At 41.2% G+C, this 13,415-nt stretch overlaps 1 protein-coding gene across 2 annotated transcripts in view; it reads right to left on the reverse strand.

Moving 5' to 3' along the window:
* ZNF827 (zinc finger protein 827) overlaps positions 1 to 13,415 on the reverse strand; it is a 245,795-nt gene that overhangs the window by 189,780 nt on the left and 42,600 nt on the right. The window lies entirely within an intron of this gene.

The raw sequence follows: 13,415 nt of genomic DNA on the forward strand, positions 1-13,415 counted from the left end.
CACACACCAGCCGCTCAATAAGTATCTGTGGAATGTTCAAATGAAAAGTTATGCAAGGCAAATGGTGAATGCTTCCATTTCGCAGAAAGAACTAACTGCCTCTGTGGGACAAAAATAGGAAAAATTCTCCCCCAAAAAGAAAAAAAAAAAGAGTGTGTCTGCCATTGCTTCATTTAGCAGTCACAGCAAATCATGTTGTCCAATGCAATATCTGGCCTCGCATTATTGGAGTATAAGAAATGAAAAAAATCTCCAGCTAAGGGCTCTGAGTTTTCTCTGTTAATTACCAGGAATCAGTAATATTTCCCAAGTGCCTAATTATAAATTACCCCATTATTTATTTATTATCTTCTCAACCATTAGTCTCTACCTGCAAAGAGCTATTCAAATTGCAAGGTCTCCAGTGAAAGGAAAGGAGCTGATAAGAGCTCAAAGACAATGCGGAAACATTCCAAAATGCCACCGTATTCCCTGGCTGCATGGAAAGGTCGGGTAATCACTCCTTTTCTGATTTAAGCAGGCTCGCTTAGGTTGGGCCACCAGCCAGACAGGAAGTACACTTTCTAAGAGTGCACTGATCCAGACTGCCCTGACTTCTTCGGCCTGGGCCACTTGACACTGAAGATGGGTCCTCCTCCTACTGCTTAACAGGTGACTAGAGAAAACATCAGTGTTATCACTCACTGAAATTAATCGAAATGGGAAAGACTTTACAGAAAGTTTCCCTTAATCCAGTCATTATTTTCTCCCATCTCCTCTTCTCTTGCTTTCTCCTCTCTGCCTCCTTGGAAAGTTCTGCTTCATGGTCTCACCAAAGTAAGGTGATATCTGGATTACTCTAGGGCTATGCCTGGGGAGCGCAGTCTCTGGGAAGTCCCATTGCCCTGGAAAGGATCTGAGGATGGGGCTACTCACAACAGGCTCATAGACTTAGAGCAAGAAGCGGCATGAAAGAATTTACTCAACCCCTTCATTTTACAGATGGGGAAATTGAGACTCAGAGAGGTTATGCAACTTGCCCAAGCCAGTAAATGATGATGATGATGATGATGATGATAATGATAATGGTGATGATGATGATGAGAGCATTTATATAATGTCTTAAGGTTTGAAAATCACTTTACAAATTTCATCTCATTTGATGTAGGTGCTGTTATTATCCCCATTTTACAGATAAGGAAACTGAGGCAGACAGCGGTTAAGTGATTTGCCCAGGGTTATATAGTCAGTAAGCATTTGAGGTTGAATTTGAACTCAGGTCTTCCAGACTATAGGTCCAGCCCCCAATCCATTGCACCACCTAGCTATCTCTGTGCCAAGTGAGTGGCAGTGTTGGATCTGAACTCAGGGCATAGGATAATAGGCTCATAGAGTTAGAGCTGGAAGAGATCTTAGAAATAATTTAGTTCAACCTCTTTATTTTACAGATGAGGAAACTGAGTCCCATGTAGTTTAAGTGATTTGTCCAAGGTTACTCAGGTGGAAATAGCAGAGTTAGGGTTTGAATCTAAGTCCTCTGATACCAAAAGGCAGGTAGGTGGTACAGTGGATAGAGCCCTGAGCTTGGAATCAGGAAGACTCATCTTCCCAAGTTTAAATCTGGCTTTAGACACTTACTAGATATGACCCTGGACAGGTCACTTCACACCATTTGCCTCAGTTTCCTCATCTGGAAAATGAGCTGGAGAAGGAAATGGCAAACCACTCCAGTGCCCTTACCAAGAAAACCCCAAATGGCTCATGAAGAGTTGGACACCACGGAAAAAACAAATAAACAAACCTGATTCCAAATCCAACATTCTTTCCACTGCCCCACACTGCCTCCTACAGATAACAGATTGTGTATAGCAGAGGTCCAGGGTAACTTAGTTGGGAAAGTTTCATTACCAGATTTTGGGGGCTAAGGAACTTATGAAACCCATCCAGTAAAGCATGAAAGAATTGAAAATGGCATTATGTGATGAAGACAAGGATATTAAAAATTATTAAAGGCTTTCTATACTAATTGCTCTGACAGGATTTTAAAAACTCACGTCTCATTATACCTCCTATTTTCTATCCTACATTGAGACTGCCAAGAGCTGTAGGACTGAACTTCAGGTTACACATTCAGAACGATATAAAATAAGCCCCTTCGTGGCCCAGTGGACAGAGAGCTAAGCTTGGGGTTACAAAGTTCAACTCTGGCCTCAGACACTTGCAGCTGTGTAACTCTGAGCTAGTCACTTAATCTGTTTGCCTCAGTTTCCTCAAATGTAAAATGGGTCTCAGTTTCCTAATCTAAACATGTGGACTTCTAGGACCTCTTCTGCTCCACATCTATGATCTATATGATTCTTTTTCTCCCCCTGATTCTTTTAACAATCTACTTGATACTTCACGTGCATCCTATCTGAACACAATTGAATTTACTTTATCTTCCATGATTAGATTTAGGGAGGGACACTTGGATTCCATTTAAAATAAACTGTATGCACATGCTACACGAATTAGGCTATCTTGATAATGTGGGTAGTTTTAATGGAGAGGAACTTCCTTCAAACACTAAAATAAGGTCAGGTTCTACAGGATAACATTGCCCAGCACAGCAAGACCAGAAAGGAAGGTGACAATGTCCAGATCAATAAAGGTTAACGATGAGATGATCTGAGCCAAAGCTTGATATGCATATAAATTCTTCTAGAAGATTTGAGGTTTCAGCTTGCAAATGCTAGTTCTGAGGGCAAGGGACCACTTTACTGATCCATTCAAGCCATTCATTCTTCCAGCACCCAGAACTGCTCTCCAAGTTACTTCCTACTAAGTTCTGAGCCTGAGGCAACATGACCACTTATTCAGAAGTGACATTTGTTCTGGATGTTGGGTATCTGAAGTTGGCAGTGGGTGTTCATTTAAAAAAAATAAGACTGACAGGTGGTTTACTTTGTTGAACAAGTACTTAAAACATCCTGTTCCCTAATAGGTTTCATTAACCTGTAGATGGGAAGGCCCGGTCTCCAACATTTACTGGCTGTGTGTTATGATAACAGGAATGTCAGACTCTCGAAGTTAAAGTGATTTTCCTAAAGGTAAGTCTGACCAAGTCAACCTTCCCTCCCCCAATAAACTCCCATGACTCCCCATTACCCCTAGGATCAAATATAAACTCTTCTCTTTGGCATTCAAAGTTCTCCACAAACTACCTTCCCACCCCATCCTACCTTCCCAAATCTCTTAAACACTACTCCCCTCCAGGGACTCTTCAGTCTAGCCACACTAGGTCTGCTCGCTATTGTTCATACATGTTCATATATTTCCCATCTCTGTGCTTTTGCACTGGCTGTACCCCATGTCTGGAGTGCTCTTCCTTCTCACCTCTGCCTCTTGAATTGCCTAGTTTGAAAACTCAGTTCAAATGCACAAGGGCTTTCCTGATCCCTCCAGCTGCTAGTGTTTTCCCCTCTAGTGTTCCTTTGTGTCTGCTTTACATTTGTGATATGTGTGTATACATATATATATATATATACATACACACATATATATATACACGTACACACACAGACGCAGACACGCACATATATACTGAGATAGATACTTTTTTGCATATTACCATATACATGCTTTATATCCTTATGAGTATAAATATACATACACATTTACACATATATATCTCTCCCACTAGAATGTAAGCTCCCTGAGGACAGAAACTATGCCACTTTTGCCTATGTATCTCCTTAGACTAGCGCATGATATGTGCTTATTAATTTCAAACTCGCTAGATTGAACCTCGGTTTCTTCATTTGTGAAAAGGGGATAATAAGACCTACAGCATCCACCTCCTGGGGTTGTTCCGAGTGCAAATTTAATAATGTTCACAAATCCAATTCAATTCAGCAAATGTTCATTAAGCATCTAGCAGCTGGTGGGGGTGCAAAAATAAACAGAAAAAAGTTCCTTCCTTTAATGCTTATTGATGGGATAAGGTATACACACATACATATGTATATCTCTACATAGATCTCTATACACACATACTCATATAACTAGATAAAAAGTTCTTTTAAGAGCTAAAAAAACACTAACCACTGAAGGGATCAGTAAAGGCCTCACTACAGGGAGATAGGTGGTCCTTGAACTTGGTTTTGAAGGAAGTTAGCGGATTGATTCTGAGATGCAGCCATTAAGTACAGAGTTAAAGCACTTTGCCTACTGTGAAGGGTGGTATGAATGTCCTTCATCATCTTCATCATTATCATCACCACCACCACCACAATCATCTCCATCATCATTATAATAATAATTCTTATTATTATTATAACCAGTGCTGCCAAGCCAGATTCCATCAAATAAAAAGGAACTTACAATATATATATATATGTAGGGCATGTATATACACACATATACATGTATCTACATCCATGCCCACAAACAGCCCCGCCTGGATGGTGAAAGCTGGCATGTAGCTCCAGTCTGGCCCCAGCTCGCAGAGCAGAAGCCTCATCATAACAACAGAACAGACCTTGACATTAGCGTAAGTTACTCAGGCATTCATTGCCTGCCCCATCACTATAATGGCTCTCCTGTACACGCCGCCTTAAGTTTTACAAAGAGCTTTCCTCTCAACAACTTGGTGAGTTTGGAAGGTGCCAGTTAATAATCATTCTCTTTTTACAGAGGCGGGGACTATCCGGCCCTCCTTCACCCTAAGGACCAAGTGTTAGGGCCAGGCCTTTCGATAGGGTAGCCGGGGCTTATCAGACCATCTAGCGTCTCATTCTGTTAGATGGACACTAGAACCAAAGGTCTAAGACGTGTGGTGGAATAGAGAAAAGCACACTACCTCTAGACACCGAGGAAGTGAGTTCAAACTTGCCTCAGTTACTACATTTTATTTCTGTGACCTTGGGCCAGCAGCTTCGCCTCTCTTGGATTCAGTTGTCTCCTCTATAAAATAAGGGGATTAGACTCCAAATAAAGCCTCTAAATGTAGGATCCTGAGAAGCCAAGGATAAAAGTGGTAGACACAATCAATCACTGAGGTCAGGGAGAGCTCACTTCAGCCAAGACTAAGGCAGAAGTCAATGGTTTGGGAGAAGAAAGGCTCAGAGCTTAGGCCTGGCAGGGAGGTGCTAAGCAGGGAGGAGAAAGGGAGTGAAGAAAGCAGCTGGGGGAAAGGAGAGAGATACTCTGGTGCGTGGACTACTGCAATAGTCTGCTGGTGTGTCTCTTCCCACTCCAATCTATCCTCTGTTTGGCTGTCAAAGTGATATTCCCAAAATTCAGGTCTGACCACATCACTCCCCCACCCTCCCAACCCCCAGCCCCAAACTCAATAAATTCTAGTGGTTCCCTGTTATCTCCGGGATCAAATATAAAATCATCTATTTGGCATTCAAATCCTTCATAATCTACTCTCTCCCACCCTCACCTTTCCAGTCTTCTTCGACTTCAATATGAGATCTAGTGACACCGGGCCGCTTTATTCCTCAAATAAGACACTCTATCACCCAACTCCAGGCATTTTCCCTGGCAGTCCCTCATACCTGGAATGTTCTCCTTCCTCAGCTGCACCTCCTAGCTTCCCAGGTTTCCTTTAAGACAATGATAAAACCTCACCTTCTACACAAAGCCTTTCCTGATGCCCCTTCATTCTAGAGCCTTCCCCTCAGTTGATTATTTCCAATTTCTCTTATTTGTACAAAGTTGTCTGCATGTTCTGTCTTCCACTAGAGTGCGAGCTCCTTGAGAGAAGGGACTGTCATTTGCCTTTCTTTGTATTCCCAGAACTTAGCACAGTGCCTGGCACATGGTAGGTGGGTGCTTAATAAGTATCTACTGACTGCCAAGACAATGCATAGTTTCAAGTAGGAGGGGAAAGAGCCAGGTTTGCAGAAGGTGAAAGCAGCATGGGATACTGAAAGAATACTGGACCTTGGGTCAGGAGAACCGATGCCATATCTGACTGCCATTTACCTGTTGTGAGTGTGACTGGCCAAGTCACTTCCCCACTCTGAGACTCGGGCTTCTCTTTTGTAAGTTGTAGACAGTATTTTGCACCACCTACCTCCCAGGGCTATTGTGAGAAAAGTACTGTATAAATTTTCAGCCGTTATGGAAATATTATTAAATGTTATATTAAATACGTTATAGAAATATGATTAAAATAAACATAGAATTTCAAATGAAGGAAGAAAGTTGTAACAGTTTGATAAGTCTCAGAGGGAGTGAGAATGTCTCCAAAAGTGCACAAGATTGTGTGTGAATCAAACTTATGTTAACGCCCACAAAGAGAACCCAACCTGTTTGCACACTGGCAGATAGGACTTGCCTACACACACAGAGAAATTTGATTCATAGCTTAAGGAGACATTTTTTAAAAGTGCTTTTGCTAAGGTTCAAAAATAGTTAAAAATCCTTTGTAAAAAACACTTACTGAGTTAGTAGACAGTGAGTTATAAAGCAATGTTTCAATAATTACTACGTAAATGGAAGTACAAAAAACTGAAATTGGATGCCTGTAATTATAATGACCGAGAAGCTTATCCCTGAAGCACACTGATGAAAATGCACCTCCCTCCTTCCTTTACCTGTTGTTTCCCTCATCAGAATGTGACCAGGAGCTAATTTGTTTCATCCCCAGTGCTTAGCACACAGTAAGCACTTAATAAATGCTTTTCCAGTCCATTTGCAAATAGGAAGGGAGGAGGATGACAGGATATCTGCAAGAGGCAGGCCATACTTAGATTGGCTTTTGGAAAAAAAAGGTGACAGAATAACAAAAGACTATCTTTTTTTTTTTTTAAAGGCAATTTATGACCATAGAAGAAGAAAACTGAATGAGGATGCAAGGACAAAGAATCACAGCGGGGACTCAGAGTGGCTGAAAAGTTGTCTTGATATTTCATACGTTGAAATACATTTAAATCTAAACACTTACTAAGCAAGTTGAGCTGGTTGGACTCATATTCCATATGGGTTTGGGGGTGGGTGGAAGGATGTTTAGTCCTCACCTAGGATTTCATCCATGTAGAGAATTCCGGAACCGTTTCTCCCAATGCAAAACAGCCACTGTTGTGTCATTTAAAATCCTAGAGAGTTATCTGGGTCACGAAGAGGTCAAATGACTTACCAGGGTTACCAAGCACAATATGAACCTAATTCTTCTTCACTCTGGAGGCCAGCCCTCTACATCACTCACACCATCGTGCCTCTCCAATATTGTTTTTCACAAAACTTTTGGTGTGTGTGTGGGGGGGGGGGAATTGTATAAACTGGAATGAATAGGACCATGGGATTTAGAACTAAAAGGGACTTCTGAGATCCTCTAGGTCAATCCCTTCACTTTACAGAAGGGGAAACTGAGGCCCAGGGAAGGAATGTCACCTCTTCAAAATGAAACAGGTAGTAACAGATTTAAATCTAGAGGTCCTGTACCTCCAAAATCTAGGGTTCTTTTCACAGTAGCTTTATAGCCCAACCTCACTTTATAGATAGATAAGTAAAGTCCCAATAGGGGCAGCCAGGTGGCACAGTGAATGGAGTACTTTGCCTGAAGTCAGGCAGACTCATCTTCATGAGATCAAATCCAGCCTCAGACAGTTATTAACTGTGACCTGAGACAAGTCACTTCACCCTGTTTGCCTCAATTTCCTCATCTGTAAAATGAGCTGGAAAAGGAAATGACAAACCACTCCAGTCTCTCTGCCAAGAAAACCCCAAATGGAGTCACAAAGAGTCAGACACAACTGAAATGACTGAACAACAATAACGGCCTAAGAGATTCAGCGACTTACCCAAGGTCCCATAGGTTGCTTGAATGTTTGGAGAGCCAGGTTCTAATCCTAACTCCCACTCTAGTGGTTTTCCCATTACATAAAGTATTAGCACACGTTTATACAATGCTTTAAGGTCTACAAGCCAATTTCCTCACGATAACTCTTTGAGGCAGGCAGTGCAAGTATTTGTGTATATTTTCTAGATCAGGAAGCTGAGATCCAGAGAGATGAAGTCAATCAGTAAGCCAGAAAGCCAACTTTTGAACCCAAGCCTCTCCTGACCAGTCCGACTCACTTTCTACTATACCACACAAACAAACCACTTTCACTGAATGTACACACACACCATTTATTATTATTTTAATTTATCAGTTTTTAAATCAATAAGTGTTTGCAGTAATATGACATGCCTATAATTTGTTTTTGATGCCTGATTTAAGTTTTCTTCTGTATTTGGAAATGCCTCATCTTCTTTGGGTGGCTGGACGGATGAGATTAATACTAGCACCTCCTTCATAGGATTGGTGTGAAAATCAAAAGCGATAATATAGGTGTAGTGTTTTGCAAACCTTAAAATTCTATATACATGTTATCTGCTATAATTGTTTATTTTTTCAGAAGGTCAAAACCAAATGAGTATTTTCTGCATAAAAGTCCTAGCACACACAAGGAGATCTAGAAATGCAGGTGCCGGGCTGCCCTCACTCTATGCAGCAAAGATCTGGGTGCCCCTCCCTCCATCCCTTTCATCGAACACGCCCCTCCTATTATGATGGAAAGAACAATGGATACAGAATCACAAGATTTAAGGGCCCTAGGAGACTAGTTTAAGGAATTTAGAGATTATTTGGTTCAAAGGCTACATTTTCTAGACAAAGAAACTGAGGCCTAGAGAGGTAAGATTCCCCCATCTCTGGAAAGCTCTCCCTGCTCACCTTCACCTCTTAAGGCTTCATTCATTCAAGGCTCAAGCCCAACACTCCCTCTTACAGGAAAGGCCTGATCATCAGAATGATTAGTCCCCCTTTCAGTTCTGTCCCCTGAGGCAAGTAGGTGGCTCAAGGCTATAACAATCCCCATGCAGGGGCTGGAATCAGAAAGAACTGAGTTCAAATCCAGCCCCTGACACTGCCTACTAGTGTAATTCTGGGCAAGTCATTTAATTTCTGCCTGTCTCAGTTTGCTCAACTGTAAAATGGGAATAATAATAGCACCTATCTCACAGGCTTATCAAGAGTATCAAATGAGTTAATTATTTGTAAAGTGCTGGCACATAGTAGGTTGCTTAATAAAATGCTTATTTCTTTCCTTCCTCTACCCTAGGAAGTTACTTCCTGTTTATTTTGCTTAGAATTTGTGCTTATCTGTATGCATGTTATTTGTCTCCCCACTCTTCTCACGTAAGCTCATTTACAGCATATCTCATCTTCCTTTTCATCTTTGTATCCTCTCTTTCTCCGTGGCCGGTGGGCTGTGTTTAGAAATGCTTACTGAATCCACGTGAATTAAATTGCCCTGTTCCAGGTCACATGGGTCACAAGCCCTGGGGATTGACCCTCAGTCCTCCCCAGACCCAGAGCTCTCTCAATCCCCATGAATCACCTAGAATTTGAGTTCCCATTCTATCACTTACTATAGGAAGAGGAAAAAGTCATGTCACAGCCCAGAGGCTCAGTCTTCTCATCTGTAAAATGATACAAGAGAAAGTGGGGGCTGAATTTGGATAAAATCTGGGATTCTATTATTCTAAAATACAGGTTGAGGACTTTGGAACTGGAAGGGGGCTTGGAGAACATCCCTAACCCCCACACCCCCATCAGTTTACAAATATCCACTTGTTTTTCAGTCATGTCCAACTTTTTGTGACCCCATTTGGGGTCTTCTTGGCAAAGATACTAGAGTTTTGCCACTTCCTTTTCTAACTCATTTTACAGATGAGGAAACTGAGACAAACAGGGGTAAGTGACTTGCTCAGAGTCACACAGTTAGAAAGTGTCTAAGGTTGGATTTAAACTCAGGAAGATGAATTTAAAGGAAGATGAGTTTCTTGACCCCACGCCTAGCTCTATATCCATTGTGTCATGAAGCTGCCCATTTTACAAATGAGGGAACTAATATTAACCCAGGCTCTCTGATTTTAAATCCAGTGTCCCTTCCCATTCCATCACGCTACTTCTATTACCTACCCCTACCACAGTGTTATTGAGAGGTCAGAGGTTTGTAAATAATAAAGTGCCATCTAAAGTAAGCTCCTATTATTCCAGTAATTAGAAATGGTGGTTGGTTGTTGTTGTTTTTTTAAACTATAATGGAGAAAACAGAAGGATCAAAGAAGGGTTAGGATCCCTGCTTAGGAAGATGGGATAATAAAAGACAACAAAGAAAAAGCCAAATTATTCAACTTCTATTTTGTTTCCATTTTCTCAGCCAAAGAAAATAATCCTTAGACTAGAAAGGACAGGGGGGAAATGGTGAATCACAGGTTAAAAGCCCAAGATTAATGAGATAGAAGGAAAGCACCTAGCTGCTCTTGGTGAGTCCAGGTCACCAGCCCCAGACAAACTGCCCTCCAGGGCACTCAATGAACTGGCTCAGATGAGACCCCTGAGCTACTGTTAAGTGATCTCAGAAAAATCCTGGAGGAGAGGAGAGACAAACAGGGCCAGAGGAGGGCAAATGTTGTCCCAATTTTTTTTTTTTTTAAGAAAAGAAATAAAGCAGAATTCGCAAACTTAGAGGTTAATGAGTTTGGCTTTGATTTATTAAAGAGATGGTTAATCAGCCTCTAGGAAAGGAATCAGTGATCACAAAGAGTGAGCACAGTACCATGACTAGAATGTAAACTTGTCGAGAGTAGGGACTGTTTCATCCTTTGAGCTTGGATTCTGGGTTGCTTAGCAAAGTGCCTGACACATAGCAGATGCTTCCCAAATGCCTGCTGATTGATTGATCAAACAACAGATTCTGCTAGTCTATCATCATTTCCTTCTTTGACAAGATTATTAAACCAGTACATCAATAATTTGCCAAGATTTTGGCAAAGAATTTCATGCTATCCTTGTGGACAGGATAGACAAACGTAGACTAGAAAGAGGCATTAATTAGGTGGAGTGGACAAGGGCTGAATGACTTATGCCAGAGAAATAGTCATCATAGTGTTTGGATATCAGTTTGGAAAATGGTCCCTGGCAAAAGTGGGGCAGCTAGGTTGGTGCATGGAAAGAAGGCCCAGCCTGGAGTCAGGAAGACTTATCTTCCCAAGTTCAAATCCAGCCTCAGACATTTACTAGCTCTGTGACCCTGAGCAAGTCACTTAACCCTATTTGCCTCAGTTTCTTTATCTGTAAAATGAGCGAGAGTAGGAAATGGCAAACCACTCTACTATCTTTGCCAAGAAAACCCCAAATGGGGTCACAGAAAGTCAGATATGAATGAAAAATAATTGAACAACAACAACCTTTGTATGTCTCAACTTTTTTTTTTAGTCAATGACTCAGATAAAGGTACAGATGGCAGGCTTATCTTATTTGTAAGTGAGGCAAAACTGTAAGGAATAGCTAATAACCACAGGGTCAGGATCCAAAATGATCTTGAAAGTCTAGAATGTTAGGCTGACCATAGGGACAAAATGTAAAGTCTTATACTCAGGTTCAAAAAATCAATTTTATAGTTAAAAAAATGGGGAAGGCATGGGTAGAAGGGAAAGCAGTTCATCTGAAAAAAGATCTGAATAATTTAATGGACAGTAGACTCAACATAAAGCAGCAGAGTAATACAGCAGCCAAAAAAGCTAATGGAATCTTAAACTATATTAAGAGGCTTATTAATAGAAGTAGTCTGCAGCACTTTGCCCTAGTCAGACCATATCGGGAGTCTAAGGAAACCAGATTTTAGGAAAGACACACATAAACTGTCGAGTTTCAGAGGAGGGTCACCAGGGAAGGGTCTCCTGTCATGCTGTATGAGAATCAGAGGAAGAAACCAAGCATGCGTGAAGATTTATGTGGAGAAGATGGCACCTGTTTTTAAGCATATGAAGGGCTTTCCCATGAAAAAGGAATTTAGTCTTCTTCTGGTCTTAGATTACTGGGTAGAAGTTACAAAGTTATACATAGTTATATAGAAATTATAAATAGCTAGGTCTAGGTTTCAAATAAGTAAAAACTTCCTGAACAACTAAAGATGCCCTGAAATGGAATGGACTGCCTTAGGATGCAGTGAGTTCCCCCTCACTATAGATCTGCAAGGAATAGCTGGATGATGAAAAGTTGTGGGAGACGCCATGGTTCTTTATCAGGTATCTTTTCCATGATGTGACATGAGAGTGCCTCTCAACTCTGAAATTCTGTGATTCTCTTTGATGCTTCAGGGAGGTTATTAGGACATTTCTCTTGTTCTTCTCTGATGACTTACTGTGAAGGTAGAGGCGACCCTGGATCCTCTCAGGATTCAGAAAAGGAATGAAAGTTCTAGCAGGTCCCACCCAGATTGAAAGGATTTGAGGACCAGCCAGAGATTACCCCAATATTTATGGACTGAGAAATGACTGACTAAATTTAGAGAGGTCCATCATCAAACTGGCCACCAAGCAATGCAGTTATTCAATCACAACATCACCATCATCATAGCTAACATTTATATAGTGTTAACAACTTGGAAATTATTATCTTATTTGATCCTCACAACAACCCTAGGAGGCAGGTGCTATTATCATCCCCATTTTTCAGATAAGGAAATTGAAGCAAACAGAGTTCAAATTAGTTGCCCAGGGTCACACAATTACTAAGTGTCTGAAGCCAGATTTGAACTCCAAGTCCAGTGCTCTATCCACTGTGCTACCTAGCTGCCCCAAATTTCTGAAGATTATCTACTGTGCTGTGGAGGGCAATGCAATATACTTGGGCTGAGGATGAAAAATTCACAGATCCTTTAAGTAATCAAGCCATTTGAAATATTCAAATCATACTTTTCTCTTTTAGGTTTGCTGAGGATTTTTATTACTAAGCACTACAAGGAAATGTTTTTCCTTAGGTCTGGACCTGTGATTTCATTGATGTATGGAACTTCCAGTATGTAAACTCTCTACACCAATGCAGATCACTATGGTATCTGTAATTTATAGTTCTAGAGCATTCATAGGGTCATAGATAGAGAGCTGAAAGGGAACTTAGAGGTCATTAAGTACAACCCTGTCATTTTACAGATTAAGAAAATGAGCCCAGGGGGATTATGTGACCTTCCCCTGCTTTTACCAGTGACAAATGGCAAGAGAACCTAGGTTCTCAGATTTTAAACCCAGCAGCACTCTTTCCACTCCAAACAAGAATTTAAAATAACAAAGGGAGCATTTACAAAGTTAAAGAAACCTGATGGACTAACCTCCCACTGACCTCTGACAGACCTAAGTGTGTAGGCCTTTCTAGGGCTTAAGCTTTAGGAATTCCTTCTTGTCCATCTAACTGAAGCCTTACTTCCAGATCCCATCACTAAAATTGAATCAGCAGAGCTAATCTCATCTAGGCTGGATGCTGGAGCAAGGGCAAAGGTTGACGTCTGTAAGGCAAGGCTTAATCCTATCTCGGGCAGGTAAGTGGCACAGTGGATAGAGTGCTGTGCCTGGAGTCTGGAAGAATTCTCTTCCAGAGTTCAAATCCAGCCTCA

This window comes from Vombatus ursinus, unplaced genomic scaffold (genome assembly GCF_900497805.2).
Source record: "Vombatus ursinus unplaced genomic scaffold, bare-nosed wombat genome assembly UNPS02014784.1, whole genome shotgun sequence".
Classification (NCBI taxonomy): domain Eukaryota; kingdom Metazoa; phylum Chordata; class Mammalia; order Diprotodontia; family Vombatidae; genus Vombatus; species Vombatus ursinus.